Source organism: Panthera onca, chromosome D4, assembly GCF_046562875.1.
Source record: "Panthera onca isolate mPanOnc1 chromosome D4, mPanOnc1 haplotype 2, whole genome shotgun sequence".
NCBI classification, from domain to species: Eukaryota; Metazoa; Chordata; class Mammalia; order Carnivora; family Felidae; genus Panthera; species Panthera onca.
The window spans coordinates 51,488,235-51,515,667 of NC_138351.1; the positions used below are offsets into that span (position 1 = coordinate 51,488,235).

At 39.6% G+C, this 27,433-nt stretch overlaps 1 protein-coding gene and 1 long non-coding RNA gene across 11 annotated transcripts in view; one reads left to right on the plus strand and one right to left on the minus strand.

Annotated features, from left to right (window-relative positions):
* C9orf72 (C9orf72-SMCR8 complex subunit) overlaps nucleotides 1–5,432 on the minus strand; it is a 27,054-nt gene extending 21,622 nt beyond the window's left edge. The window contains exons 1-3 of one of the 9 annotated variants that reach the window (XM_078436744.1): nucleotides 5,345–5,432; nucleotides 4,193–4,358; nucleotides 2,937–3,131 (exon numbers count right to left, since the gene is read on the minus strand). The gene's annotated coding sequence lies outside the window, so the exon portion shown is untranslated. The other 8 variants (XM_060609582.2, XM_060609581.3, XM_060609584.2 and 5 more) reach the window with 8 other exon arrangements.
* On the plus strand, nucleotides 5,396–26,829 carry LOC132663361 (uncharacterized). Of its 2 annotated transcripts, none has more exons than XR_009603028.3 (3): nucleotides 5,396–5,493; nucleotides 7,448–7,597; nucleotides 26,335–26,829. It is a non-coding gene; the product is annotated as an uncharacterized LOC132663361 (long non-coding RNA). The 2 variants fall into 2 exon arrangements; XR_009603029.3 differs by lacking the exon at nucleotides 5,396–5,493 and adding an exon at nucleotides 5,506–5,607.
* The last annotated feature ends 604 nt before the right edge of the window (nucleotides 26,830–27,433 follow it).

Here is a 27,433-nt window from a genome sequence, read left to right on the forward strand (position 1 = left end):
AGGCCTATGTGGTTTTCTCCTCTTCGGTCAAAAAGGATTTGAAAACATGTCCCACCAGCTAGCATGGCAAGTGCACATTAAATGCCTGTGAATATGATAACCTTGATACATAGTAAATTGTCACCTATATTCAGAGAATATACTTAGATATCCAAAATAATAATGACCTAAAAAAAAGGGCCTTTGAACATTAATATGAAATACTATACACTACAGCTAATGGAATAGACTCTCACTGTTCCCAAATATCTAGTCTATGTGCAATTCTATTATCACTGGATATTTGCTCCCTAAACCACAGCAACTAAAGAGGAGCAAATTGGGCAAGGGAGGGTTCTGCTACAGACCACCACACTTGTTGTGGGTTGAACCATGTCTGCCACAAAATATATGTTCAAGTCCTACCCCTCTGTATTTGTAAGTGTGACCTTATTTGAAAATAAATGTAATCAAATTAAGATGGGGTCATATTGGATGAGGGTGGATCCTAATCCAATGATTGGTGTCCTTAGAGAGAAAGATTTAGAGACACACAGACAAAGAGGAAATGGGGCTGTGTAAAGACAGATGTAGGAATTGGAATGATATGGCTACAAGCCAAGGAAAGCCAAACATGGCTGGTAACTGCTATGAGCTAAGGGGCAAGGAAGGATACTTCCCTACAGCCTTCAGAGGGGCATGTCCCTACAGACACCTTATTTTGGGCTTCCAGCTTCCAATACTGTGAGAATAAATTGTTGTTGTTTTATATTACCCAGTTTGTGGTACTTTGTTATGGCAGTCTTAGAAACAAGTAAAGACACCTGTCAATAAAAACATCCTAAAGCTGTTGGAGGCAGGGGGGACAGGGAAGAAGGGAGGAAGGAAAGCAAACAAGAAACAAAAACACAACAATCTGGGACCATAACAAAAATGAGCAAAAAGTCCTGTTATTCTCAACAAGCTCTCAGGGTACTGAAGCCCAATTCAGTGTTTAACATGACATTGAAACATCAAGAGGAAGATAAGTACATTTAATATGCTACTTAAATTTAAGGAAGCAGCATAGCATTGCACTGAGTTCATTACAAAGAGAGTTCTATGCTAAATGGCTAAAATTAAAAAAAAAAAAAAAAAATTTAGCTATTTAGAACATGTAAAGAGCACAGTGACTGGATGGGATACTGGCCAAGCCTTTCAAACCACTGAGATAATACACACAGAGACAAAAGCAAACTGCCCAAGGTCACAGAGTCAGGCAAGAATCGAGGTCTCATAACATCTTAACCCACTGAAATATAACACTCTTAAAGTATATACTCTATGTGATATTAGTGTAAAATGAATAATTCTTGCCTAATATTAAAACTGAGGGGCACCTGGCTGGCTCAGTTGGTGGAGCATGTGACTTTTGATCTTGAGGTTGTGGGTCTGAATCCCAGGTAAAGAAATTACTTAAAAACAAATTTTTTTTTTTTTTTACATTTATTTATTATTGAGAGACAGAGAGACACAGAGAGTGAGCAGGGGAGTGGTAGAGAGAGGGGGAGGCACAGAATGTGAAGTAGGCTCCAGGCTCTGAGCTGTCAGCACAGAGCCCGATGTGGGGCTCGAACTCACGATCTGTGAGATCATAACCTGAGCCGACGTCAGTTGCCCAACCAACTGAGCCACCCAGGCACCCCTAAAAACAAAATCTTTAAAAACAATTGAATGCATATATTTAAAGACCCAAAATGAAAAGAACCATAAGAAACCATTTAAACCAAAAGAACCATTTAAGCAAGTCTAAAATTGTGGAATGTGTTCATCATAATGATAAAGGATAGCAATTAATAGGTTGGTTATGATATACCTATCTTTGATTGCAGGACTGCTTTGGGAGGTACATTTGATCTGTAACTACAATTCATTTACTTAAAGAATTTTATCTGCATCTTGTCAAGAGAGTTCAGAGACTGTTGAAAAGCAGTAGCTTCTATTTTTAGAGTATTAGACGAGCATTTTTATCATGCATGTCAAGGATAGGTATACGGATTTTTGCAAAAACACTTTATTGTATGCATGTGTAGAAATGATTTAACAAATAGGCAGTTTATGTATGTATCTTTTAGTTCCGTAATTCATTTAGGCAATGTTTACTTTTTAATGTGTCATATCAACTTAATAGTCTCAAAAGACTATACTGGACATACACTGTCTAGTTTATTTACAATATCTACTGTTTTGGATACAATTTCAACAGTTTACAATGACAGAATACAGGAATGTAATTTGAATTAAAACTGTAATGATGTTATTTGTCATCATTAGTAACAACAAACTGGAGGCCAAGGAGATGGGTTAACACATAGCCACCAAATTGTATTGTAACATTTTTCTTTTGTTCTTCTGTTTTGAATAAAAAAGGTGAATATTTGGGGCACGTGAACCCCGGGCTCAGTCCGTTAAGCATCTGACTTCAGTGCAGGTCATGATCCCATGTTCGTGGGTTCAAGACCCTGTCTGTGCTGACAGCTCAGAGCCTGGAGCCTGCTTCAGATTCTATGTCTTCCCCCCTCCTCTCTCTGCTCCTCCCCCTCTCACACTCTCCCCAAAATAAATAAACCTTAAAAAAATTTTTTTTAAAAAGATGAATAATCATAAGAACAAACCTTTACCTCAAACATTTCATCGTTACGTTGAAAATAGAAGCATTTCCTAAAACCGAACTGAGCCCTAGAGCAAAATCTGGTTGGATTATGGGGATGGGGAGATTTTTACCAGATTGTGAAAATTCAACTATCACAGACCATTAATTACATTTAGTCTCATTGCTAGTCTCATTAGAAAGAAAAGAAAGGACAAGGTCCATGCTGAATTGTTTAGCTTAAAATCCTTTCAAAATTAATAATTTTGAGAAATGAAATGTTACAGAGAAGAATAGTTAGGAGAGCTGTAAAAATACTTTTACTAACACTTAAAGTCATCATCCTTGGTAAGGAAAATCCATATATATAAAGGTGGCTGCAAAAAATCAGGCCAAAACCAATAGTCTTTTATCTATATATCTATATGTAGTTGGCTACTCCAGAAGGTAATCAAGCAATAGCCATAAGAGTCTTTTGAGGGAAGCCAGGATCCAAATTGGGTGACACGGTGGCTTGCCACTCCTGTAAACAAAGAATAGGGTTCATGAGGATGTACCAATATACTTACTGAAAATCATCCAACATATGCAGGCATAAAGATTATATTAATTACCATCTGTAAAACTTCTGGCAGAGTAGTAGGTTTGAAGCTTTGCTTTTTCTTAAACTTTTGCTAAAAATCAGCCGTCTCTTCTCTCACTGGTATTTACAAAGTTGGCTGGCCCACTGCTGTTGTAAATCAGAATTGTGCCATCATAAGGCTCACATTTCTTGTGACCATGCTTTCAGTTTATTTTCTCCCAGCCCTAAAAGAAGCAGGATCCTTAACCAGCCCACTTCCTAAAACAGATGATGCTCAGGCCAGCTTTAATGACAGAGAACTGTTTGTTAACACCAGACTGTGGGCAACACTTTCTAAACTTTTATCAGGCTAGACTCGTAAATGAAGTTTAGGATATCACTATCAGGCTATCTCTGACAGATCCAAGTTTCTCACATAATAGGAAGCCTAACCCACACAGCTCCTTAGAACTACTTAATTACCATAGGGCCCTAGGGCAGGCTTGAAAGACAGGAGTCTTCATTGTTTTTTTTTTTTGTTTTTTTTGTTTTTTTTTTTTTAAGTTCTTTCCCCCCCAAAGCAAATTTTGGACTGCTAACAGAGCCAAATAAAGAGACTATTTTATCAACTTTATAAAGAGGGAAAAAAAAAATCTTTAGCTCCAATGCACTGTTTCCTGGAGCAGGTTAGTGCTGGCTTAGTGCACCATCAGCAACGTTGTCTAGAATTTCTCTCATTTTTGTTTTGGATGTATAAAAAGCAGACATCACCAGGTGATTTTCCAACTAATTGAGGGCTTTCCCAAAGCAGCAGGTTTTGGCGGAGGTGCTGGCCAAAGGTATCTGCATCACATAACACCATCGTATTCCAAGTATTCTGACTCTGTATTATTAAGCTTTCATATAATATACTCTAGCTTCTGTGATATTTCTTCCCATTATGTTAAAAGTTTCCTTAAGCCTGAGAAAGATGGTATCAGTATTTTTCAAGTTAAAAGTACAAATTAAAAGTAATGCCATACGTGTTGTGTCCCCTTGCTTTGCATCACAGGTGAGGGATGGGAACAGTCGGAATCGAAAATTATCCACTGGCCACAACCAGGCTGTTACTTTGCTAGAGCCCAGCTAGCAATCTCCAGTGTTTCTCAAAGGGCCATCTCTCTTGGGCAAGTTCATGACCTCCCTCTGCTGAATACAGAAGACTGGTGAGTTCACGGGGTGACTCAGACCCCGTGTGGGCACAGTAGTCATGTAATCAGGGCACTTCTTTCTGCAAAAGATACCATCAGCCAAGTGATGCTCAAGTCAAAGGTCACTTCCTTTAAGTAAGTCTGTGTAACCTCGGAGCTGTGAAGCAAGTCATGACCCACACAGTGGGAGCACAGCCCAGTCTAGAATCGCTCCCCAAATTTACAAGGCATCAGCAATCTCTAGAAACTTCGATTCGAATTGGGTAGCTATGTGGTATAACCCGGGCCACCATCCCACCCCGCAGTTATCTCCTCTCGGACCCCGACTCGGGGTTCACCGCGCAACACCTGCCCCTGGCCTTTCCCAGGACCAGGCCTCCCAGTGCCGGAGGCGCCTTTCCCTCGAACCCGCGGTGCAGGTGGTGCGGCGGGCCCCTCTGGGTCTCACATAGGATTCCGGAAAGGGGCCGGCTCGGGAGCTGCGGGCGGGAAAGCCGGCTAGAGGCCCGGTCTGCAGCCCTGGTCTCCCTGCCGCCGCTGCCGGGAAGGCGGGGGCCCGGATGGAGGCAACTCCACTAGTCACCAGCTGGAAAACCTGATGCCGGGTTTCGGTCAGGGAGGACCAACCGAGCCCGGAGGATAGGTGCCGCCGCGACCGCCCCCGCGCGGTCCCAGGACCCGGACCCCAAACAATCGCCGGCCCGCCGGCTTCTCACTCACCCACTCGCCACCACCATCGACTCAGCCGCCGCGGGCGCAGGGACCGCAACCGCAGCCCGGCCTCCGCCCCGCCCCGCCCCCCGCCCCGCCCCAGGGCCCCGCCCCTCGCTCGCGTTCCGGCCCCAAAAACCCCTTCACGCCGCAGTTGTTTCCCGCCTGGTGCTCCTCTGAGTAGATTTTACCCAATCTTTCGCTCGTCATCTTCAGCGAATATTGTGAAAGCAAGCGGAGGGGAGAAAGGATGAGGAAAACAAAAGCACACACCTCCGAAGCACACACCTCCTGATCTCCCTGGACCCCGCCCCCGAAGGGAAGAAACCGGGCAGCGGGGACGGTTGACGCTTCAAACGCCATCTTTTACGTGGGCGGAAGAAGTCGCTGCTTAATTTCGTTTTCCTCGTGGGACGCCGTAGGTGCGTCTTGAAGTTTTCGATTTGCATTTACGTGAAGGCGGGAGGCATGTGGAAGAGGGCGGGCTCCATTTGTTCCCTGCCTTTGTTCGATGACGCGTGCGGTGAAAATGGGGGGTAAGGTGTTAGCCGAGATAGTGGTGTCATTAGTGAGGAAAGCTGCTTAGACCCGAGAAAGCAGAGTTGATAGTTGTGAATGGTTTGTGCTTTGACAGGTAGTGGGCGCTCAATAAGTGTGTTGAATTAATGGATTTATTTTTTCCTTATGACACTATTAAGTGTGCTGTAACTTCACTTCAAGTCTGATTAGGTAATTTCCTTTTCCCGCAAAACCTAGTCACCACAGTTTTGTCTTCCTTACGTACAAGCATTTTCTTAAGCTTGATTTTCACACTTTTAAACGTCATTTTTGCTAGTTGCGCAACGTGGAGATGTTGGGGTTTTTTGGCCTTCGATAATGTACTTCACCATTCTATTTGATGTGCCGTATGATTTGTTTCTAAACCTCGAGTTGATTAGCCTTTGGTATGCAGGTGTATATATCCATGGTACAGAGGAACAGCACTTAACATTTTTCATCTTTAAAAAGCATACAGCACAGAGGCGCCTGGGGTGGCTCAGTCCGTTGAGCGTCTGACTTGGGCTGAGGTCATGATCTCACGGCCTGTGAGTTTGAGCCCCGCGTTGGACTCTGTGCTGACAGCTCAGAGCCTGGAGCCTGCTTTGGATTCTGTGCCTCCCTCTCTCTCTGCCCCTGCCCAACTCATGCGCTCGCGCTCTCTCTCTCTGTCTCTCTCTCTCTCTGTCAAAAATAAATAAATATTAAAAAAATATTTAAAAAAGCATACAGCACATCTTTATCATTGAGGAAGAAAAGAAGGAATAAATACACAAATGACTCCCTCAAACTTAACACCCTTTGCAGAATTAGATCCCTTACCCAGTCAGTGCTGTATGCTTATATCATAGCACCAAATAAGTACCATTCATTTAGTTCCTATTGTGTGTTCGGTACTGTGCTCCTTAGTCAATGTGTTTCAGTGGATTAGAGCAAAAAACTCAAGAGGGAGAAGGTAGTTGTGACTTAGTACTGTGATCCACAGTACTTGTATGGTGTAAAATTTTACATTGGAAGGTGTAAAATAGGACAGATATCCTAGCGTCCATTCCTTCTTCAGGGAACCAAAGAGAAAATGATACTAAATACATAGTAATGTGATCCATGTTAGCAGAACCGAAGGATGGCTTGGGAATCTGGCTTTAACCCTTATTTCCTCCAGACTCTGTCAATCAGCCCAAATAAACCACCCCAAATAACTCAGCCATCTAGTGAAAATACGTTTTGTTATTGAAATGTTTCTTCAAGTAAGAGACTTAGTCCTCCATTTCCAATTCGACTAATATTCCAAGATCCTGTTTAGAAATTTTGAGCTATCCTCCTATCCACGTGTAATTAATTAGCAATCATACAAAAAGGCTCAACTAGGAGAGCAGTGAAGCAGATGTTAAGAGGTTGGGCTCTAGAATCAGATCTGGTATAAATTCTGTCTTTGCCTTTGATCAGTTGTGAGACTGGGCAGCATGTAACTTCTCCCTCTCTCTCTTTTGTTTGTTTGGTTGTTTTTTGAGGTATGTACCTTCTCTTACCTCAGTTTCCTTAGCTACAAAATGGCAAGCAGAGTAATTTCTCACCAGGTTGTTGTGAGGCTAACCTGAGATCAAGTAAGCTAAGAATTTAGAATAGCACATTCACACAAGGGTGGCTTTAATTTTGGTTTTAGTAATCATGCAAGGATAACAGAAGAAATAAGAAATGACTTGTAAATCTCTTAAACTGTGTACATATTTATAATTCCAATAAATAGAGTATCAGAACCCAGGGAATATTATTGGTACATAACAAATGTCAGTTATTGGCAGGAAGCCTCCCCATCCTCTCTTTACTAATGTATTTCAGAAATGTCTTATGTGCTGCTTTGGAGCCGGAGCTGAGGATTTGTTGATTACCTCCCATTTACCAGGATTACAGCAAATTAGATTTAACTGTGACTGGCATGGGAACTATCTGATGTCGACATGGATGAGGAATATTGCTATATAAACCACAGTGAGTTTAATTTCTTTTAAGTAATGAGATTTTATGTGGTTGCCTTATTCATTGCAGACTTATCGATATGTACTTTATGGTGCATTGCCTTTTGGTTGCAATATAAATGAGCCAGCACCCAGCCGAGGTACTTCCAGTTACGATCTATTAAGTTAGTTCTGTGATCTAGTGTGATATAAATGGTTTAGAAAGCTCTAATGGGTCCACAACGGCTCTAATGATGCACATTGTAGGCAACACCCTGTGAGAGAACATTAGGATCCCATGTGTATTTTCATGTCCTTCTGGGATTCACCATTGTATAAATGATAAACTTCTCAATGAGGAGAATCACATCCTCCACGAGGTACTAACCTCTGTTCCTTCTGTGCTGGTGCTGTGCACCTCACAAGCAACAGGTGTGAAAGATCTAAGGCCCAAAATAAAGAGTTCCCAGGGAGAAGAAATTCCTAGTTAATTGCAGCATCCTAGAACCCATAACAAGAAAGAGAACAAGTTGGAAGACAAGCCTACTGATTTCTTAAATCTTAGATAAGGTGCCCCCGGGGGGCTCAGTTGATTAAGCATCTGACTCTTGCTCAGGTCATGATCTCACAGTTGGTGGGTTTGAGCCCCATGCAGGGTTCTGTGCGCACAGCTCAGAGCCTGGAGCCTGCTTCAGATTCTGTGTCTCCCTCTCTGCCCCTCCCCCACTTGCACTTTCTCTCTCAAAAATAAACATTTAAAAAAATCTTAGACAAGTTCATTAGCCAATTTCTTGTAGAGGAAGACAGATTTTGAAGTTATATCTTGGTAAGTTTGTCATAATTTGACAGAATTTAGATGCAGTGGATAGTGCAGGGGGATAGTTTTGGTGCTGTCCTGTAATGCCTGAGTCACAGTGGAGTAGTGGCAGATAAGTGGCAGTGACTCCCTCTATAGCCAGACCCTTCCCAGGCCCATTTCAGAATGTCTCCCTGAGTCCATCTGCCTGTCGGAACCCTCACTTGCAGCTCTCAGCATTTTTTTCATTTATGCTTGTACTTCACTACACTTACTCGTATGTTGCTTTTAAGTAAGTTCTTTAGTTACTTCATGTGTGGCTTCTGCCTCTCAACTTTGTCACAGGCTATATGACCCAGGCCCATAGGTGGGCTTACAATTTCATCTTATGACTCCTTTGTTTTTGGTACATATCAGATATAAATGCCAGCTGGCTAACTGCAACTTGATTCCTACTAAGAATTGTTATCCTTAGGCCAGGCTCCTGTCAGGCAAGGGCTTCTTTTGAAAAAGGCCTTTGTCCTTATTCAAGGGCCAGAGTGATAGTGTTTCAGGTTCAGGATCACTTTGATTTGAAGTGGGTGAGGAGCTCATGTCGTTTTTTTGTTCTTAATTTTTTTTAACATTTACTCATTTTTTGAGAGAGGGAGACAGAGCATGAGTGGGGGAGGAACAGAGACAAAATCTGAAGCAGGCTCCAGGCTCTGAGCTGTCAGCACAAAGTCCGATGCATGTCTCAGACCCACGAACCACAAGATCATGACCTGAGCCAAAGTCAGATGCTTAACCTACAGAGCCACCCAGGCGCTCCAGAGTTCATGTCTTTTGTGTCATCAATGTCATCTTTCCTACCTCCTTTCCCACACAATTTTGTTAGCACAAAAAAGAAACAAAACAATAACTGTCCTTGGGAGCAATCTCAGGTCACTTAGTTTTAAAATGTTTTGACATCTTTTTTTTTTTTTTTTTTTAATTGAAGTCCAGTTGGCATACAATGCTGTATTAGTTTTAGGAGTACACCATAGTGATTGGACAATTGTATATATTACTCATTGCTGACCACGATAAATGAAGTCACCATCTGTCGCTTTACAGAGTTATTACAATATTGTTGACCATGTTCCCTCTGCTGTACTTTTCATCTCTGTGACTTATTTGTTTTATAAGTGGAAATTTGTACCTCTTAATCAGACATCTGTGAAGTTTTAACATCTACCCTTTTTCTTCTTCAAAATTTTCTTGACAAACTTGACCCTTTGTTTTCCATATGACTGTAATGACTGGCCTCTAACCTTCCACAAGTAACCTTTGTGAGGTTTTCATTGGAGTTGTACTGAACTTATAGGTCAATTTATTGTCCTTACATTTATAAGCGTGGCGTATCGCTCTACTTACAACTCCTCATATATTCTTTAATGAGGTTATATAAGTTTCATGGAAAAGATGCTTCACATATTTTTTGACATTTTCCCCAAGTTATATTTTGTGTTTCTATTAAAATTTTTTCTTCTGGAAATGACATTTTACTTTTTTATTTACTTTTTTTTTTAGAGAGAGAGTGAGCAAGTAGGGGAAGAGGAGAGGGAGAGACAGAAAGAGAGAAAGAGAGAGAGAGAGAGAGAGAGAGAGAGAGAGAGAAAGAAAGTCTTAAGCAGGCCTTATGCCCAGCACAGAGCCCAATCTTGCCACTGTGAGATCATGGCCTGAGCCAAAATCAAGAGTTGGATACTTAACCGACTGAGCCACCCAGGTGCCCCTGAAAATGACATTTTAAATATTTTGTTGCTAGTGTTTAGTATCACTAGTTTTGGATGTTCATTTTGTGTTTGGCAGTTTTGCTCACTGTTCTTATTGGGTGTAAATATTTGAAAACAACAAACCAAAGAAATAAACTCAAAACAAAAAGGTATCAATCATTTCACTCTCATGCACAACTTTCAGTTGCTCCCTATTTCCCATAGTGTTCAGGGTCCTTAGCATGACTAAAGGCTGTCCACAGTCTGTCTCTAGCTGAGTTTTCAAGGCCTCATTCTTACTGCCCTTTCTACTAGTTGCTTGCAGATCCATGAGCGTTTACAGCTTTGTGACCACTCACATAATACACTGGCCTGGAATGCCCTTACTGCTCCAGTTCATTCTGTGTGTGTGTGTGAGAGGAAATTGCAGCCCCATGTTGCCTCCTCCAGGAAGTCTCCTTGGATTTCCTTGGTTGGAATCAATGTGACATTCAGTTATGCACCCTTAACCTCCACTCCTCTTGCTATTAATATTAAAATCAAACTCTTTGTATTTACATTTTACAATTTTAGGGCAAATAATGATCATATAATATTCAAATTAGACACTATTTGCACACTTATCATGATGAGTACTGAGTAATGTATAGAATTGTTGAATCACTTATTGCACAACTGAAACTAACGTAACACTGTATGTTAGCTACAGTGAAATTAAAATAAAAAACTTAACAGTAAAGAAATTAGAAACCATTAAAGATAGTGGCAAAAACACAATATACTGTTTAAAGGCATCATCAGCTTTGAAGTCAGGCTAGCCTAGGTTTGAATCCTGGCTTAGCTACTTTGTATCTTTGGGCAAGTCACTTAACATCTTTGAGCCTCAATTTCCTCCCCTTGAAAACTGGGATTGCTTTGAAGATTAAATGAGATAATACACATAAAATGTTTACCCTGCAACCTGCCCCATGGTAATTGCTCATTAGGGTTAGCCACTATTATCCCATGGTAGATGCTCAGTTGGTGTTTCTAGAATAAATCTAAGCCTGATCCCTAGTTTATAGATGAAGAGATTGAGAAGGCAAGAACAAGAAGGCCTCTCTCAAGGTCATACCTTTAGTTTGGGGCAGATCTATAACTAACAATGTAAAATGAATATAATCTATGTCCTCACCAGATTGAAATCTTCCTGAGGGCGGGGACCTTTTCTTATTCACCTTTGTCTTCCCCTTGTTTCTAGGCATAGTGCCTTGATTGTATTAGATTCTCAGTAAATATTGAGTGCAATTTAAGAAAGTTCCCATCAGAATCAAGAATAAATTAAGAAAATTGTTTTAATCTATACATAGATTTGACTTTGCAGAATTTTGCTAAGCTCCAAATATGGCACAAGATCAAGGGATCCTGATAAGGAAAAGCTTAATTTGAACATTATTGTGTTTGTAGGTGACAAAAATAACAGACCACTTAAGCGTCAAGATTTCTAGATAAACATTTCATGAACTTCCAAAGGAAGAGGTTAAGAAATTCAGACATTATTTTTAACCTACAGTTTTATCCATGGCACTAATTATGAGTTTAAATGTGATTATGAAAGATAAAAAATATTGCCTTTATAGAAGCAATGGAATTTGATGAGTTGTTAATCATGAAGGTTAATTAGTTCCCTTTGTGAGAGCAAGGAACTGAGTCACAGGTAGTGAGTCTGTTTTCGAAACTATAAGAAGGCATGGATTAGTATGTCATTATTTTTCATCTGAAAATACATAGAGAGATATTCATCTTTTTAGTAGCTTGCCTGGGAAATTAAAGAATGTCTTTTCTGTCAAAATTAAGATTTTGCAATTTTTCATATACATTATAAACCTGTAGACACGCGTAATTTAGTATAGAACAGTAAGCTAGATGGATAGATGAGAGGTGAGTTATTACTATCAAATCAAAGTGTTAGTTCTCTCAAAATTAATATCCTCTTCAGAAACGACTCCTTATTTGCTTGCCAGTATTCCACGTGCAGGGGTATAAACGAGAAATAGTGCTGGAACGTTGATGATCACATCTCAAGACTATCACTTGCTTTTACCAAATAGTGCTTCAGGAAAGAATGAAAATACTGCATGGGAAATGATATAAAGATCTCATTCTAAAGCACTTTTTTCACCAATGAACTATAAGTTATAAGTCAGGAGATGTGCACTTTTTTTTCCTTCTTTTCTGAACACAGGGGGAAAAAGAAAAGAAAAACGAATGGTCTCTTTGATGAGTAGCAAATACCTAATGCCCTTCTGGTGTTGCTGCACCATGATCCAATTATCTCCCACATTTCTTAACAGTGTTTACAAACTGCTTGTGCATTTAAGTTGAATTAAATGGATGACAAATCCAAATGAAGAAAAAAAAGAAAGAACAAAGTAAAGTTGAAGTCCTGATCATTTTCATGCCTAAATATTGTCATTATGGAAAAAAAAAAAACACCGTAAAAAGTAGAGTTCAAATTCCTACTCGCTCTAGGGCAGGCAGCCTGTGTACTGTCCAGCTCTGTGTGCCAAGTGCTTGTTAAAATTAATTATCATTCAGCAGCTTTCTCTCTCTAAGTAGAACTCCCAGAAAATATGCTTGGAGTAGAGAAATGCAAATTGGGTTATGAGGTAATTTTATACTCTAGGGACAGATTTTATTTTATTTTTTTTCATTTCATATTACTTCATGTCGGAAAAGGTTCATTATTATTTATATAGCAGAACAAGCCCCAAAGCCAATCCATTTCCAACCTCCTTGTCACTTTCTGCATTCCAAACACCACTAAATTCCCAAATGAGTAGGCTAATTCTTTCCTTAGAGAGCCATAAAACTTGCTTGGGGTATTACTAACCTAGGTGATAGCACTTTATTCAAAATAAGTCTTCTTCTCCAGGAATGTGTTCAAAGACCTCATTTCTATGTGGCCGTTACTTTGGTGGAAGAGAAGGCGGCTTGTCTGTTGATTATCACTTCTGAATTGTTTCCTTGAGTACCTTGGACCTAAACTAACGGGGAACTACTGAAATATTTGGGAGTGTGTGCTCGGAAGACATTTATTCTACTTATTTTACATGTTTAAGATACACTTCTGAAAACATTATTTTTCAAGTGAATTTGGTTAACTAGATGACTAACTAGTACATTCAACATACCCTATTTTGCAATTAATCAAAATATTGTTACCTAATTAACTTAAATGCATACCCGATACAGGTTTGTTTAGAACCATACAGGAACAACAGCAACAAGACATTATTATTATTTTTTTAATTAAAAAAATTGTTTTTGAACATTTATTTATTTTTGAGAGACAGAGAGAGACAGAGTACAAGCAGGAGAGGGGCAGAGAGAGAGAGGGAGACATAGAATCCGAAGCATGCTTCAGGCTCTGAGCTGTCAGCACAGACAGGGTCTTGAACCCACGAACAGTGAAATCATGACCTGAGCTGAAGTCGGATGCTTAACCGACTGAGCCACCCAGGTGCCCCTACAACAAGACATTATTTACTGCCCTTCCCTATGCCACCTCAATACGCTGACTCCAGGCTAATGTAAGAGGGGTGATTCTTCTGGCGTGCCTAGTTTAACTCCTGTGAGATGAATCTGTCTTGTCTGTAGGGTTCTGGGGCTAGCAGTAGAACCAGGCAGTTGAAGAAAGGAGAGTTTTTCCATCTCAGCATAAGAACTTCTGACAGAGTTGCACCAAGATGACATTGGTAGAGAGTTCCTCTCCTGGGAAGCATTCAGGGGTGAGCTAAGCTGTGCCAAAGAGGCCATTCAGGTAATAGATGGACAGTATGATCCTGAGAGTCTTGACAAATGACTCCTTCAAGATGGCATTCCCTCTTTTAATTGCTGCAGCTTGAAGAGCATTTACAAAGTAAAACCACTTTGTAGGTGTAGGACAGGAATGGAAACTTAAGATTCCTCTCTTGATTCTGGCCAACCCATTCAGAGAAAATGACTGTGAAAGCTGTCAAGGAGAAAAGCTTCCCTGAGATGATGGAAACTTTTAAATTGGAAAGGAATAAAATGAAGAAGTGAGATTTTTAAAATTGTGACTTGCAATCCAACTCTCATTTCCGTGTACTAATTTCGTTTTGAGGAAGGACTAACATGACCAGGAAAAGCTAATGTTGCAATGTTACTCACTTTTTTGAGAACTGAGTAGAAATGATGGGGCATGTGCTTCCTATCTCCTTGCTCCTCTCTCACCTGCTTCAGGAAAATCAACATAATCAGAACGGTTCTGAAAAAAACTTTTTCTACTGAAGAACTTTTGTGAGAAAGATTTAATTTATATGATACACAAGGCCCACTTCAAGTTTTTCTTCCTCTGAAGCCTTTCTGGACCAGTTCGGCCACTGGGACTTTTCCCTCTTCTGGTCTAGAACATTTTTCCTTCGGTATTTGTTTAGCACTGTTCTGTACTGTTGATAGTTATCCTTATATATGTTTTGTGTCACCTCAGATGATATCCATGGTAGGCCCTGAGGAAAAGCAGTACAAAGTCAAGGATGGGACCTTTACTCGCATGTAATTTATAAACCATGAGTTCTCTTCCTCCCCAACCTCCCATGAGTGTGTACAGCACATCATGTCTAGCACATAGATGCTTACAAATATTCATGCTAGCTGGTTTGAAAGTGTGACTATAGTGCCACTCACCAGGCTTTCTATGTAGCGGGTAATCAGTCAATAAATCAAGATTAATCTTATGAATAGATAACATATTCACATGTTAAAAAATCCAAATGATGTTAAAATTAATACACTGGCAAATCTTGCTCCACCCTAGTCCTCATCTGCTCTGTTCCTCCTGCCCTTTGTAGGAAACCACTTTCTTCTATTCATTTTTTTGTGTTCATCTGGTATCTCATTATGAAAATGCAGGAAAATATACATATGTTTCCATATCACCTTCCTTTCTTAGACAACATTCTCATACTCTGTGGCCAGTTTTGTATTTTTTTCATTCAACCATCTGTTTTTCTTCCATGTCAGTGTACAGAGGTCTTCCTCATGTAAGAGCTGCAGAATATTCCATTCTGTGGCTGAATGATAGTTATATAACCAGTCACCTTTAGATGGCTGTATGAATTGCTTCCAGGTCATGCTTTTACAATTTTACTACAAAGTGAATAATGTACATGATTTTCTAAGTGCACAGGTATATCCTTAAGATAAATCCCCAAAAGTAGGGTTGCTAGAATAAATGCAATTATAATTTTTAAATAGATTCCCAATTTTCCCTCTGTAGGTGTTGTATTATTTCACTCCCCCTGATAGTGAATGAAGAGTCCCTATTTCCCACAAATTCGCCAGATGTTTAACTGAGCTTGGATATTTGAGGATGTGATAGGCAAAATATTGTAACTTGGTGTGCTATATTGTTGCTTTGTTTTTATTTGCATTGCCTTTTATTGTGATTACAACTGAAATCTTTTAATATGTTTCCCCAGGATCATTTGTATTTCCTTGTTCCCCCTGATTTATATTTTGCCCAGTTTTTTCTACTGGATTATTGGTCTGTGGGTTTTTTTTTTTTTTATTTCTAGCAATTTATTACAACTATGGAGATTAGCCCTTTGGAGAATGAGTTGCAATTAATTTCTAGTATTATATTTGTCTTTTGATTTTGCCACATGGTTTTTGTTTTTGTTTTTGCTTTGGTATTTTTTTTTTGTAGTTGTTTGGTTGATCTTTTTTTGTTTTATGACACCTTAATTGTGAGTCATAGTTGGAAAGGCCTTCTCTACTCTAAGTTTATAAAAAATTCTCCATATTTCTTGTAGTTCTTTCTTGTTTCGTTATAAGTGTTTGATCCATTTGGAGTTTATCCTGGTGTACGTGTGAACTGGGGATCCAGCTGCCATCTTTTTTTTCCCTAGAAAGTTATCTAGTAGTAACCCATTGAAGGGGAGCAGGTATTGCCACCCCCAAATCCACCACTTTGGTATGAGGATTATCTTGAACCGAAGTCCATCAAGACTGAGCAGACTTAAGAAAAACCTTTACTTCTCCCTTAACTACCTAAAAGAATTTAGATAGGGGGTCTGGCCTAGAAAGAGCTATTACCAGAGATAGCTTTTTATCTGAATGACCTCTTGAGATGGCAGGGCAAACATCAGTTACCAAACACCTGCTCTTCTTGCCGTTCTGTGAATACCCTTCTCCCTTTTGAAGTCCCAGGCCCCTACCTGATTTCCCAGCTTAGGATGGCGTATAAGCCTCCTCAACGGCCTGACTTGCCCTTGGGTCTCATATCTTTGTGGCTCCGGTACATATGAAATTAAATTTGTTTTTCCCCTGGTAATCTGTCCTATGTCAATTTAATTATTAGGTCAGCCACAGAACCTAGAGGGAAGAAAGGGAATTTTTTCCATCGCGATACTGTAAATATGGATTAATTGTAAATGGCTGTGATTCACGTTAATAGCCAAACCAGTAGATCGATTTCACTAATTTAGAGAAACAACTGATCAAATCAGCCACAACAGGAACAAACCAATGAACACGCACAAAAGCAACAAAAAACCAAATTAACAGATTCTTTGCATTTATCCTTAACCTTTATTTGATCTTCATGAAATGGCGTCAAAAGAGTTGTGTTAAACCTTGGTCATGATATGATATGCCTGACACTGTGCTACATGCTTCAGCTAGGTTACCACTAATGTGGTCAGTCCGTGTCAGGTGGCTTTTATTAACCTCATTATACCCGTGACACATCAAGCCTCAGAGAAGTAAAGCAATTTTCTCAGGGCCCATTACTAAAGAGTGTTGGAGCAGAGTTTTGATTCAGGTGTAAGATTATAAAGTCAGAGGTCTTCATAGTTTCTGAAGACAGTGAACTACATTGTCTGAGATCTATGTAAGGGAAATAAGGACACTTGGGAGCAAAATGATGGATTTGTTAGACACTTATAAAACCACATCAGCCCTGCTTTTGCTTACCAGCGCCATTGCATTCATGTAGTTCAATTGCAAAACCAAAAATGCTGATATACAGAGTGCACTGTAGTCTCTTATAAAAATTACTTACCTTATGCAGAAAAGTAAAGAGCGAAAGCATTTAAGCTTGTCACACATCTTTCTGGCTTTCTGATTTTTAGGTCAGATTACTGGACCATGAAGCCTTCATTAAAAACCGAAGATCTTTTCTATACAAAAGTGAAATAATTTTTCCATCCCTGGGAGTGGGTCATCCAAGTCACACATGGACTTGAGGATGAATATGAAAAAGTAAAGTGTTTATGATCAGATAACTTGCTAGTTTCTTGCCATAAAAAGGGCTCAAACACTCAGCTTTGTGTCTCGGCGTCAGTGTTTGATTCGATTTTTTTCTCTGATAGTTTAATTAATTGTTCAGGTATTTCCATAATGCATAAAGCCAATCTTAACATAAACCTAAAATAAAAATGCATATTTTCAACATCATCTGTTAATCACTGAAGCTTCTGAGGCCCACCCATTGGGATCTGGTAGGGGCATGTGTGGCAATGAACACACAGGCAGGAGGATCCCAGGGCTAGGTATTGAATCCATAAGTTGTCTATGACGGTGTTGCCCAGGAGGTGAAGCCATAACTGGAAAGACTGAGGTCTTAGCCAGGCTAAATGGGAGGGGCATCCAGTGAGCGATCTGACCAAGTAGGCAAGGGAACAAAAATAGGACCTTGAATGTGAGGTACAGACACTGCTCATCAAGAAGCAGGCAGATTGTTTCAAATGTTTTAGAAAGTTAAGTCTGAGGAAAGTTCGCTCTAGTAGTGTCTAGTCTGTAGGTGTGGGGACAGTCACTTCTTCTCAAAGTTACCTTTTGTGTTTGTGTGACTTTAACATTTACATTAGTGGTATTTTGCAACTTGCTGTTTTCCAGGCAACATTGTGTTTTTGAGATGTATCAGGATGATACTACATATGGGTTGGGGGTAAGTAGAAGGAAAGTAAAAGTAGAGAAATAATGCTTGACCCAGATGCACACCAACTTTGGAAGGTGGAAGGGATAGGGATACAGACAGTGGGAGAAGAGCTCCAAGTCTGGGTAGGTGCTTGTATTATTATCTAATTGAAATATTTTATATCTCTTCTAATTTTTATTTGTGGTAAAATACTCATAACAAAATTTACCACTGTTAAGTGTACAATTCAGTATCATTGAGTATATTCATATTGCTGTGCAACCAATCTCCAGAATCTTTTCATCTTGTGCAACTGAAACTCTGTACACATTAAACCACAGCTCCCCACTTGCCATTCTTCCCAGCCATCATTCTACCTTCTGTTTCTATTAATTACTCTAGATACCTCGTGTAAGTGGAATCATACCTATTTGCCTTTTTATGACTGGCTTATTTCATTTAGCACTTAGTCACTTCTCAAGGTTCATGTATGTTGTAGCATGTAGAATTTGTTTCCTTTTGAAGGCTGAATAGTACTCCATTGTATGTGTAAACCATACATTGTTTATCCATTCATCCATTGATGGACATTGTGCTGCCTCCTCCTTTGGGCTGTTGTGAACAATGCTGGTATGAACATGGCTTAAAGATCTCTTTGAGACCTTGCTTTCAATTATCCTGGGTATATCCCCAGAAAATTGCTGGATCATATGGTAATTCTATTTTCAAATTTTTTTTTTTTTGTATTCTGCTATGTCTGCATCATTTTACATTCCCACCAATAGTGGACAAGGGTTCCAGTTTCTCTGTATTTTTGCCAATGCTTGTTATTTTCTGGGTTTTTTTTTTTGGATAGTAGCTATTCTGATGTATGTAAAGTGATATCTCATTGTTTGCATTTGTATTTACCTGCTGCTTCTGTATCTTTTTGAAAAGGTTTTATGCTGTGAACTAGGGTAAGGGAGATGAGTGGGACTCAGGCAGTGTTGAGGAGGGGATGGGAAAGGCATGGGCCCAGTCAAGCAGGGAGAGAAGAGAGATACAGGCTTAACCTTTCCAGGTACCTAGCAGATGCAGAAGTTTCTATGAGTGATAAGGACCAGAATGAGCTGAGTGAACAGAGAAACAGGGAAGAGCCTGCAGGTGTTGCCTGAGATAAGTGAGTAAGAATGATGCAGATGCAGAAAGCACCTAATTCCTGATAATTAATTATTTTTTTCAGTAAAACTGAGTTGAAAGACATTACTTGGTAACTGCCAGTAATAGCTAGGCTCCTTTCAGCAGCCAGAAAACAGTATCATCTACTCTTGGGTATTTGAATTGATCAGATTTGCATAATGATTCATCCAGTGAAATAGTTTAGACATAAAAAAGTGCAAGCGTGCACTCACACCCTGTCCATCAGAGGCATCCGTGCACGAGGAGAGCGGGGGCGGTGACTTGTCCCTGGTACACCCTGTCTCTTGGGTTCCTCTGGGAAGATATTCTACCACTTGCCACCCAGAGAAACACTAAATGCCTGCAAGTTACCAAAGGATGAGTATTTTTCATTCAGGAGGGAATTGTGTGCTTCTTGACGAGCAGCATCTCTAGGTGTGTATTTGGGAGTTGGGTTAGTTTTCTAGGGCTGCCATAACAAAGTACCACAACCTGGATGACTTAAAGTAACAGAACGCTATTTCCTCATAGTTCTGGAGGGCAGAAGCCCAGAATGCAGGGCTCTATTCCCTCTGAAGGCTCAAGGGGAGAGGCCTTTCTTGTCTTTCCCAGCTTCAGGTGGCTGGGTGCATTCCTTGGCTTCCTTGGCTCCCGGCCATGTCACTACTACCTCTGCCACACCAGTCTCACCTTTCCTTCTCTTCTTCTGTCTCTTATAAGGACATTTGTCGTTGAATTTACGGTCCACTCCCGTAATCCAGGATAATCTCCTCTCAAGATCCTTAATTACATCTGCAAAGACCCTTTTTTCAAATAGAGTGACTTTCGTAGCTTCTAGAGATTTGGACATGGATGCACCTTTTGCGGGGGCATTATTCAACAGGAGTGCAAAACCTTCAGGGGAAATTCCAACCCTTTCCCTCTAACATGAGTCAGGCTGGGAGTGGGAAGAGACACTGCACCCTCAATGTCTTTGTTTGCTCTGTAACAGACACCACCCAAAGTCAGTGATGGAGCCAGCAAATTTGGCATGTGAATCAATTTAATGTCCCATACGTATTGTTGGTGGTTAGAATAGACACATGTTTTTGGTGCTCCCAGTTTTGGTCCCCAGGGACATAAGACCTCTTGTGCTCCATCCTTTTGTCATCACCCCTGTCCAAAGCTGCACCCATTCATGGAATCATTCCTGTTTTGTGCTGGGGGCAGGAAGAGTTAGTACTTACTGAGCCACTCTCAGTCCTCAGTAACCTGGGTAACCTGAGATAGAGGAATCTAGCATCCATACCCCAAAACGATCCTGTTGGAACCTGCTTATTGAAAGAAGTAATTTTCACTTGTGAGTGTCTCCTGAACAGTGCAATTCCAGGACCAGTTATGTGTGTTAGAACAGCAAGTGTACAATTTTACAGAAATGATTTCACTTCAATAGAAACATCTTTATACCAACACAAGATCAATATTTCTGATTTCCATGCTTAGTGTTACTCTTTGAGATTGACCAGAAATTGTTATTTCTATAGAGATATATTTTATTCTGATAATGCTAGGGAACAGATAATGACTTGGGAGAGCATCAAGATTAATGTCCTTAGTGTCAACATTTACCCTGTAGTCAATGTAATATTAAAGCCCCTAGTTCAGTTTACCTGAAGGCAGAATAAATCCTCTCCCCTTTTTTTTGGTCAACAAATAATATATTATAGGAAATCCTGTATCTGTTGCATTTATTTTGTAAACTTCTTTTTCATTTGAAGAATATGGCACATATATGGAAGAAGGCACAGCTCAGTGAATTATCAAAAAGTAAACACACCTGTGTAATCACCATCCAGGTCAAGAAAAAGTACACTGCCAGCCTCCCTGTGCCTAGAAGAAATCTTCAAGCCCCTTCTCTATCACAATCCCCTCCCTTCCCACCAAAAGTAGCCTTTGTTTTGACTTTTTTTTTTTTTTGACAGTTTTTTGCCTACATTGAAATTTTATGTTGCATATATTCTTTAAGCTTTTTTTTTTTTTATAAAAGCATCTGGAAAACATTCCTTTAATGCCATCCCATCTCAGAGGCAGAATAATTTTTTCTTTGTAGGTATCTCTTTGTCGGGAAGATAAATAGCTAACCCCACACATCATTATCATAAAAACTTACTTGTAGTTTACATGAGAAGCCAGGATGAAGAGTAACACATGACCTTGTGATCTAACACATGAACACAAATGGAATTATTAAAAATAAAGATAAATGAGTACTGGAAATTTTAATTTATGAATTATGTGGTTCTCCTTGCTCTAGACTTTCTTGATAGTAAGGTGACTCTAATCTTTGGGACATAGTGGCATTCTTTTGATTATATAATTTTTTCTTTCTTTCTACCAGCTTGGTCTCTTGTTCAAATGCGTTTTCCCTAACAACGTGTTTTAGTGTTTAATGGTTTAAAAAAGAAATGACTTCAAAGCCAATAATATGTAGAGAGGCTTATATTTGTCTATAATTTGTCTAGACATACTTCTAAAATTATGACTGAGCGTAATTCCCACTAACGCATTATATTTACTCAATGCCAAGGGGAAAATGAAGTGTGAGATGTGATGAGGAAGGAAAAAGAAAGACCACACTGAATGTATAGTCACTCAGGTGTAAGGTATAATGTAATTTCAGAAATGTTGAAATGTGGGGGGGAATTAGAATTGAGGAGTCATATTAGTGCTATTTGCTGATATCAGTGGATGATATTGGCCAGAGGTGGTTTGATGTTGTTAAGAGTTTTCTCTCAAAGTAAACAAAATGGAAAAAAAATTAGGAAGTCACTCTGGAAATTTATATTGACAAACATCAGCTGTTACTGGAGTTATGAATGGGTTACCCTTTGGAGGTAATGAGAACATTTGTACATCATGTTATTTCAGGAGTTCTACAGAAACTCTACTTGTCCTCAAAACATTTGCCCTATTGTCGGCACTTCCTTCCTGACACTTTAAGAAATCACCTTTGGGGGTCAGTCTTTGAGTACTGTTTATGTAAGATGTCTGGAGAAGGAAACTAGCTCCTGGGTTCCTCCCCTTGCTTTCCCTTCATTCACTTGCATGGCTTAATTATATATGTTAGCTAATTGTCACTATTAAAAGCACAGATCCTGACCTTAAGGGAATAAAGTGCAAAATAGATACCTCTTAATTTCCTGACGGCAGCTTCAGTTTACTGAGAATAGAAACTCCTTCCCAGGCTGTGAGTGCTTGATTAACATAGGAGTGTCCCAAGAGTGTAGAAGAGGAAGCCCAGTAGGCCAGCAAGCTATTTGTTCACCCTGTGTATCCAGGTTTGAGTACTCTTTTGTGTGAGCTTTAAGGAGTGATCAGTAAAAATCACTATTTCAAGCCATTTTACTTTGATTTCCTAGTAAATGGATGTATTAACACAGTGCCTTTTGCCATATCCTTCTAAATATCTGAGATAACTTTCTTATATTTTTCTTTAAATCAGTGTTGGATTTTGAAATGTAATTCATTTTATTTTGTTATTTAATTTTTAAAAAAATTTACTTACTAATTTTGAGATAGAGCATGAGCAGAGTAGGGGTAGAGAGAGGGGAGAGGGAGAATTCCAAGCAGGCTCTGCACTGTCAGTGCTGAGCCCGGTGCAGCACTCGAACTCACGAACTGTGAGATCATGACCCGAGACAAAATCAAGAGTCACACACTTAACTGACTGAGCCACCCAGGTGCCCCATAAATACAATGTATTTTAAAGGAAGATTTTATATCACTTCTATAAATAGACATCTATCACTTCCTATAAATAAAAGATAAATGTTAAATAAGTTCATAACTCTAAAACCACTTCCCACTTTGTGAAATGGCTTAGAATAGTAAATTTGGGACTTGGGATCAGAGAATCAGAGTTCTCATCTCAGCTCTGCTACTTATGAGAGCTCTGGTTTGGGGAAGGTCCCTTCTCCAAGTCCCAGTCTCCTCCACAGAAAGGAGGGGTTGGTGGGAATCATAATAATGCCCCCTGAAAAGAGTTATCATGGGGATTAGAAATGACATTTAGAATACCTGGCACGTTTTAAGTGTGGGGACTCAGAAGTTGACAATTTTTTTTTTAATAATTATGTCTTTGGTATTTGTATATCAACTTATCTTTGCTCTGCTCTGAAGCTTTGCCTGCCTGCCTTTCTCCAAGTGACATGGGATAAATCAAGTTGCAAAGGAAAATGGTGGTTCCTTTCACTTTTAAGCCTAAAGTCCAAACAGTATGGTAAATGGAGTTCACCTCAAGTGCAAATGCCCATTTATCAGTAGTTCGTGCCTGGATCCCTTTATTGACAAGGGTTGTGATAGCAGTGCTGTGATTGAGTAATGCTGGCTGTATGCCCTAAACATGGGAGGGCAGAAGACTGGTACTCCCTATTTGACAACATTAACTCCTGCCTCCTTTTTGCCAAGTCTTCTTAGCTTTCCAGAATCTGCATCTTGCAAGGTGCCCCCAGTTCAGCATGGACTTCTTCAGAAGAGAGCTTCAAAGTCACTTCAAGCACATTATACTTATTTTCCTTCCTGAAATAGTCTAAAATGATGGCCCTCTCAGGCCCTTCTGATTCTGTCACCTCTTTCTCACTCCCCTAGAATAGCCCACCTTTCAGTCCAACTAATTCTTCTTGTTTAGAGAGAAAAAGAGCTGTCTGTGTCATTGGGGCTGTTCTATCACTTTCCTCGCTCTCTTATATATCATAAAGGATTAGCGGGTACACACCCCAAGAAGATTGGGAGAAGGTGAAATGTGTGCAGCCTGTGGTCTGGTTAGCGATCAGGTCCCCATAACAGCTCGCTGGATGCTTATTTGTCCAGCTCTGCAAATAGTTTTGGCAATGGGAAGTGCTACCACTGTGACATCGTTGAAAATCCTGGTACATAAAAGACTTTATGACACTTCCCTTTTTTCCAGCTCACACTCTGGAGTGAACCAGTAAACAAATCATTAAGACAGGAGGAAAATTATTCTTCTGGGGTTTAAGGCTCTGTCCTAGTAAGAAAAGAACACTGTAGAAAGAAACGTGATAAACAATACTTAGGAGAACTTAACTTTTAAATGACATTTTGAAGCCAACAGATTCTAAATGCTGACATCAACATTTTTAATATTTGTCCATTACTGTTTAATACAATAGGTTAAGTGTTGCTTCGGGGAGCTCGGAATTGTTCACTTCCAAGGAGTGAGAAGGATGCTCATTATTTCTCTTATTACCTCTCCTTAGAATTTGTATTGCTCTTATCGTCCACAGACTGCTTCTTGGTAATTTTTATTACTAACAAACCCATAACCTGATGGGCTTCTCTGGAAATAGAGGGTATTGTGAAGGCACTCAGGATATAGATATGGTGCTGATGGGATCAATTAAAATGAATCGTAGCCCAGGGAAAGGTGTTTTGTGGAGCATCACAATGTGACAAAGATGAGTTTAAAAATAATCGCTGATTTTATGACCACATTTCACAATCTTGTTCACCCAGATAGTTGTGACAGTGACATTCTGGACCAACATAAAGAGTGAGATAGGGGAAGACAGACTGGCAAACATTATGATTTAAAGGGAAGTGATATTTATCGATGAGCACTTCATCATTTCCAAGGGCTTTCAGGAAAAGACAGCTTCTTTTATAGACAATGAAAGAAGGGACTGTTAATTCAGGTGCATCATCTGAAAGTGTTTCCAGGCCTCCTATTTACTTTCCATTCTCTTATTGCCCTCCCTGTTAGAGATCACAGCACCTGTGTGTGATAGCCTTTGAAAATCTCTCTCTCTCTTTCTCTCTCACTTACACACACACACACCACCAAACTTTGAAGGGCAAGGTTAATTGGACATGTGAGAATGTGTTGTTATTTCATATTGAATCGGGTGGCTGAGTTTTTGTGGTATTAGTTTTGTGTTATTATTTGGGGATCTGAATTTAATAATGATATAAGAACCTTCTAATAGGATGAGAGTTTAAATAACTGACTGCTAGAGTTTTCTTTTTTAATTGCAGCTTTCATCCAAAAATTCCCTTACTCAAACCCTTTCAAGGGGTGCCTTACTTCTGAGGTACTCTAAGCCTCTGGCTGGCCTTAAAGACTCCGTCTCTTTGCCCTCCCTCTATCTTGTTCTTCTTCCATCCTCATCAGCGTGTTCTCTGTAATCCCCGCCCCTGCCCCCAAACTGGGTCTTCTCTCTCTGTTCTTTTCTTACCTTCTCTTTTATCCCAGCACCCATTTCCCAGATCTGACACACCTTTTATTCTCTCTGCTGTCTCCAAGTTCAGCAAAACATATTCAAGGGCCATTTCTTCTAGGGGACCCAGATTATTCCCTTCTCTATTAAGCTCCCATTCCTTTGAAATACAGTTTTTTAAGCCATGCTCTCTAACAAATAAAATACAGGCATATATGTAATTTTACATTTTCTAGAAACAGGTAAAATGAATTTTAATGATATATTTTATTTCATCTGTTATTTTAAAAATATTTTCATTTCTACATGCAATCAGGTTGAGATTATTCATGAGATGTTGTTATTTCATTCTAAGCTTCAGAAATCTGGTTTATATTTTATACTTACAGCATATCCCAATTTGGATTAACCACATTTCAAGTGCTCAATGTGGCATATGACTACTGAATCTGTACCACATTCCCCAGCTCTCAAATATGTACTTTTGTGTTTCTTATCTTTTCACCTGGACCTAATTGCAAACAACTATTTGAAGTTGGAGCCCATGTTGATACTTCTTCTGTTTTCACACTTCATTCCTGAGTGTATAGTAAGCTGTAAGTAATTATCTATTGATGGATTGGTAATATTCTTATCTGTGACCCCTGTTTAAGTAACTAAAATAATATTTCCTTAAGCACATTTATTCCCACTACAGCTTCCTTATGCTTGGAATTTCCCTTTTCTTCTCCATACTTAGGTTATGATTCAGCTACCATATTACCTCTGTTTTGTTCGATTTGAACCTTTTGGGATATGTTGGATGGGATTATTTGCAGTTCTGTTGCACTAGAGAGCAGCATTTTCACATAATACTCATCATTCGTACAACTCGGGCAAAATAGGATTTATAGCTGAAATCAATAGGATAATTGCTTCCATTGTTCTTTTTTACTTTCTTAACAGAGACTGGACAAAGACTCACAAGAGTCTGCGGATCACAAGACCCACCTGTGAAGCAGAGGCTCTCTGGTTTGATTGCATTATGGAAAAGACACAGTTTTACAAGCTGAAACCAAATCACGAGGATAGAGATAGCTTGCAAAATTGCAGGGAGGGAAAGTGGTGGGGTAGGGAAGGAGACCCTAGAGAGAATGGGGACAAACAGACGACCTGAAGTAGAGGATAAGATGAGGAGGCTTCCAAACTGTGTCAAGGGCACCAATATGGGGAGGGGGAAGCAGGAGGGAATGCAAATTGTCAACTATTCCACAATTTAATGAACAGTGTACTAATATGTGTACTATTTCTACTCTGTCACCAACTTCATTCAAGTCCAAGGTCTCAGAGACAGAATGCTGGAATATAATTCTAGAACTGTGCCAATAAACAATAAATCAAAGTCCATAGTTTTTCTCATCACGTAAAATTGTCGTATTAAAGTTACAAACATTCTCTCCATACAGTCTAATGTTTAATACATTCTATAGTCTTTATTAAGAATCTGTCAGTTGGTCCCTAAATGACCCATTTATTTAATTTTAAAATATTGTTTCTGTTTCTTGTTGGTATTATCAATCTCAGTTCCCTGTTAACTTTCTCCCCATATGATAGCAAATATGTCCCCTACTGAACAAAATTACTTCACTTAGCTTAATTTTACATTTACAAAATTTCCGCATTTTAAAAGTTTGGTACCTTCACATGTTAGTAGAATTTTGACAACAGGATATTAATATCACAGCTGGCTCAACGAAAGCAAAGGTACAAGTCAGAGCCCACATTGCTTCGAATGAGGAGCTTGGGAGTTCACCATAGCCAAAGTGTGAAAATTCTGTTAAGATTTTGCTGCTGATCTGTTTTCTCTCAGGACCTATGCTTGCTTCCCATGCCCCAGCCAACTCCCTAATCCTGAGCACAGGCCTAGATGTCTTTATCCTGACTTCTGAAGGGCCTGGGAAACACCTCTGTCTCAATACCCCTATCCCAAACCAGTAGCTAGCCAATGGCTGGCTTTCTAAAATAAAGGCAGTGTACATATTTTGTCAGTGGAAATGGAAATGTC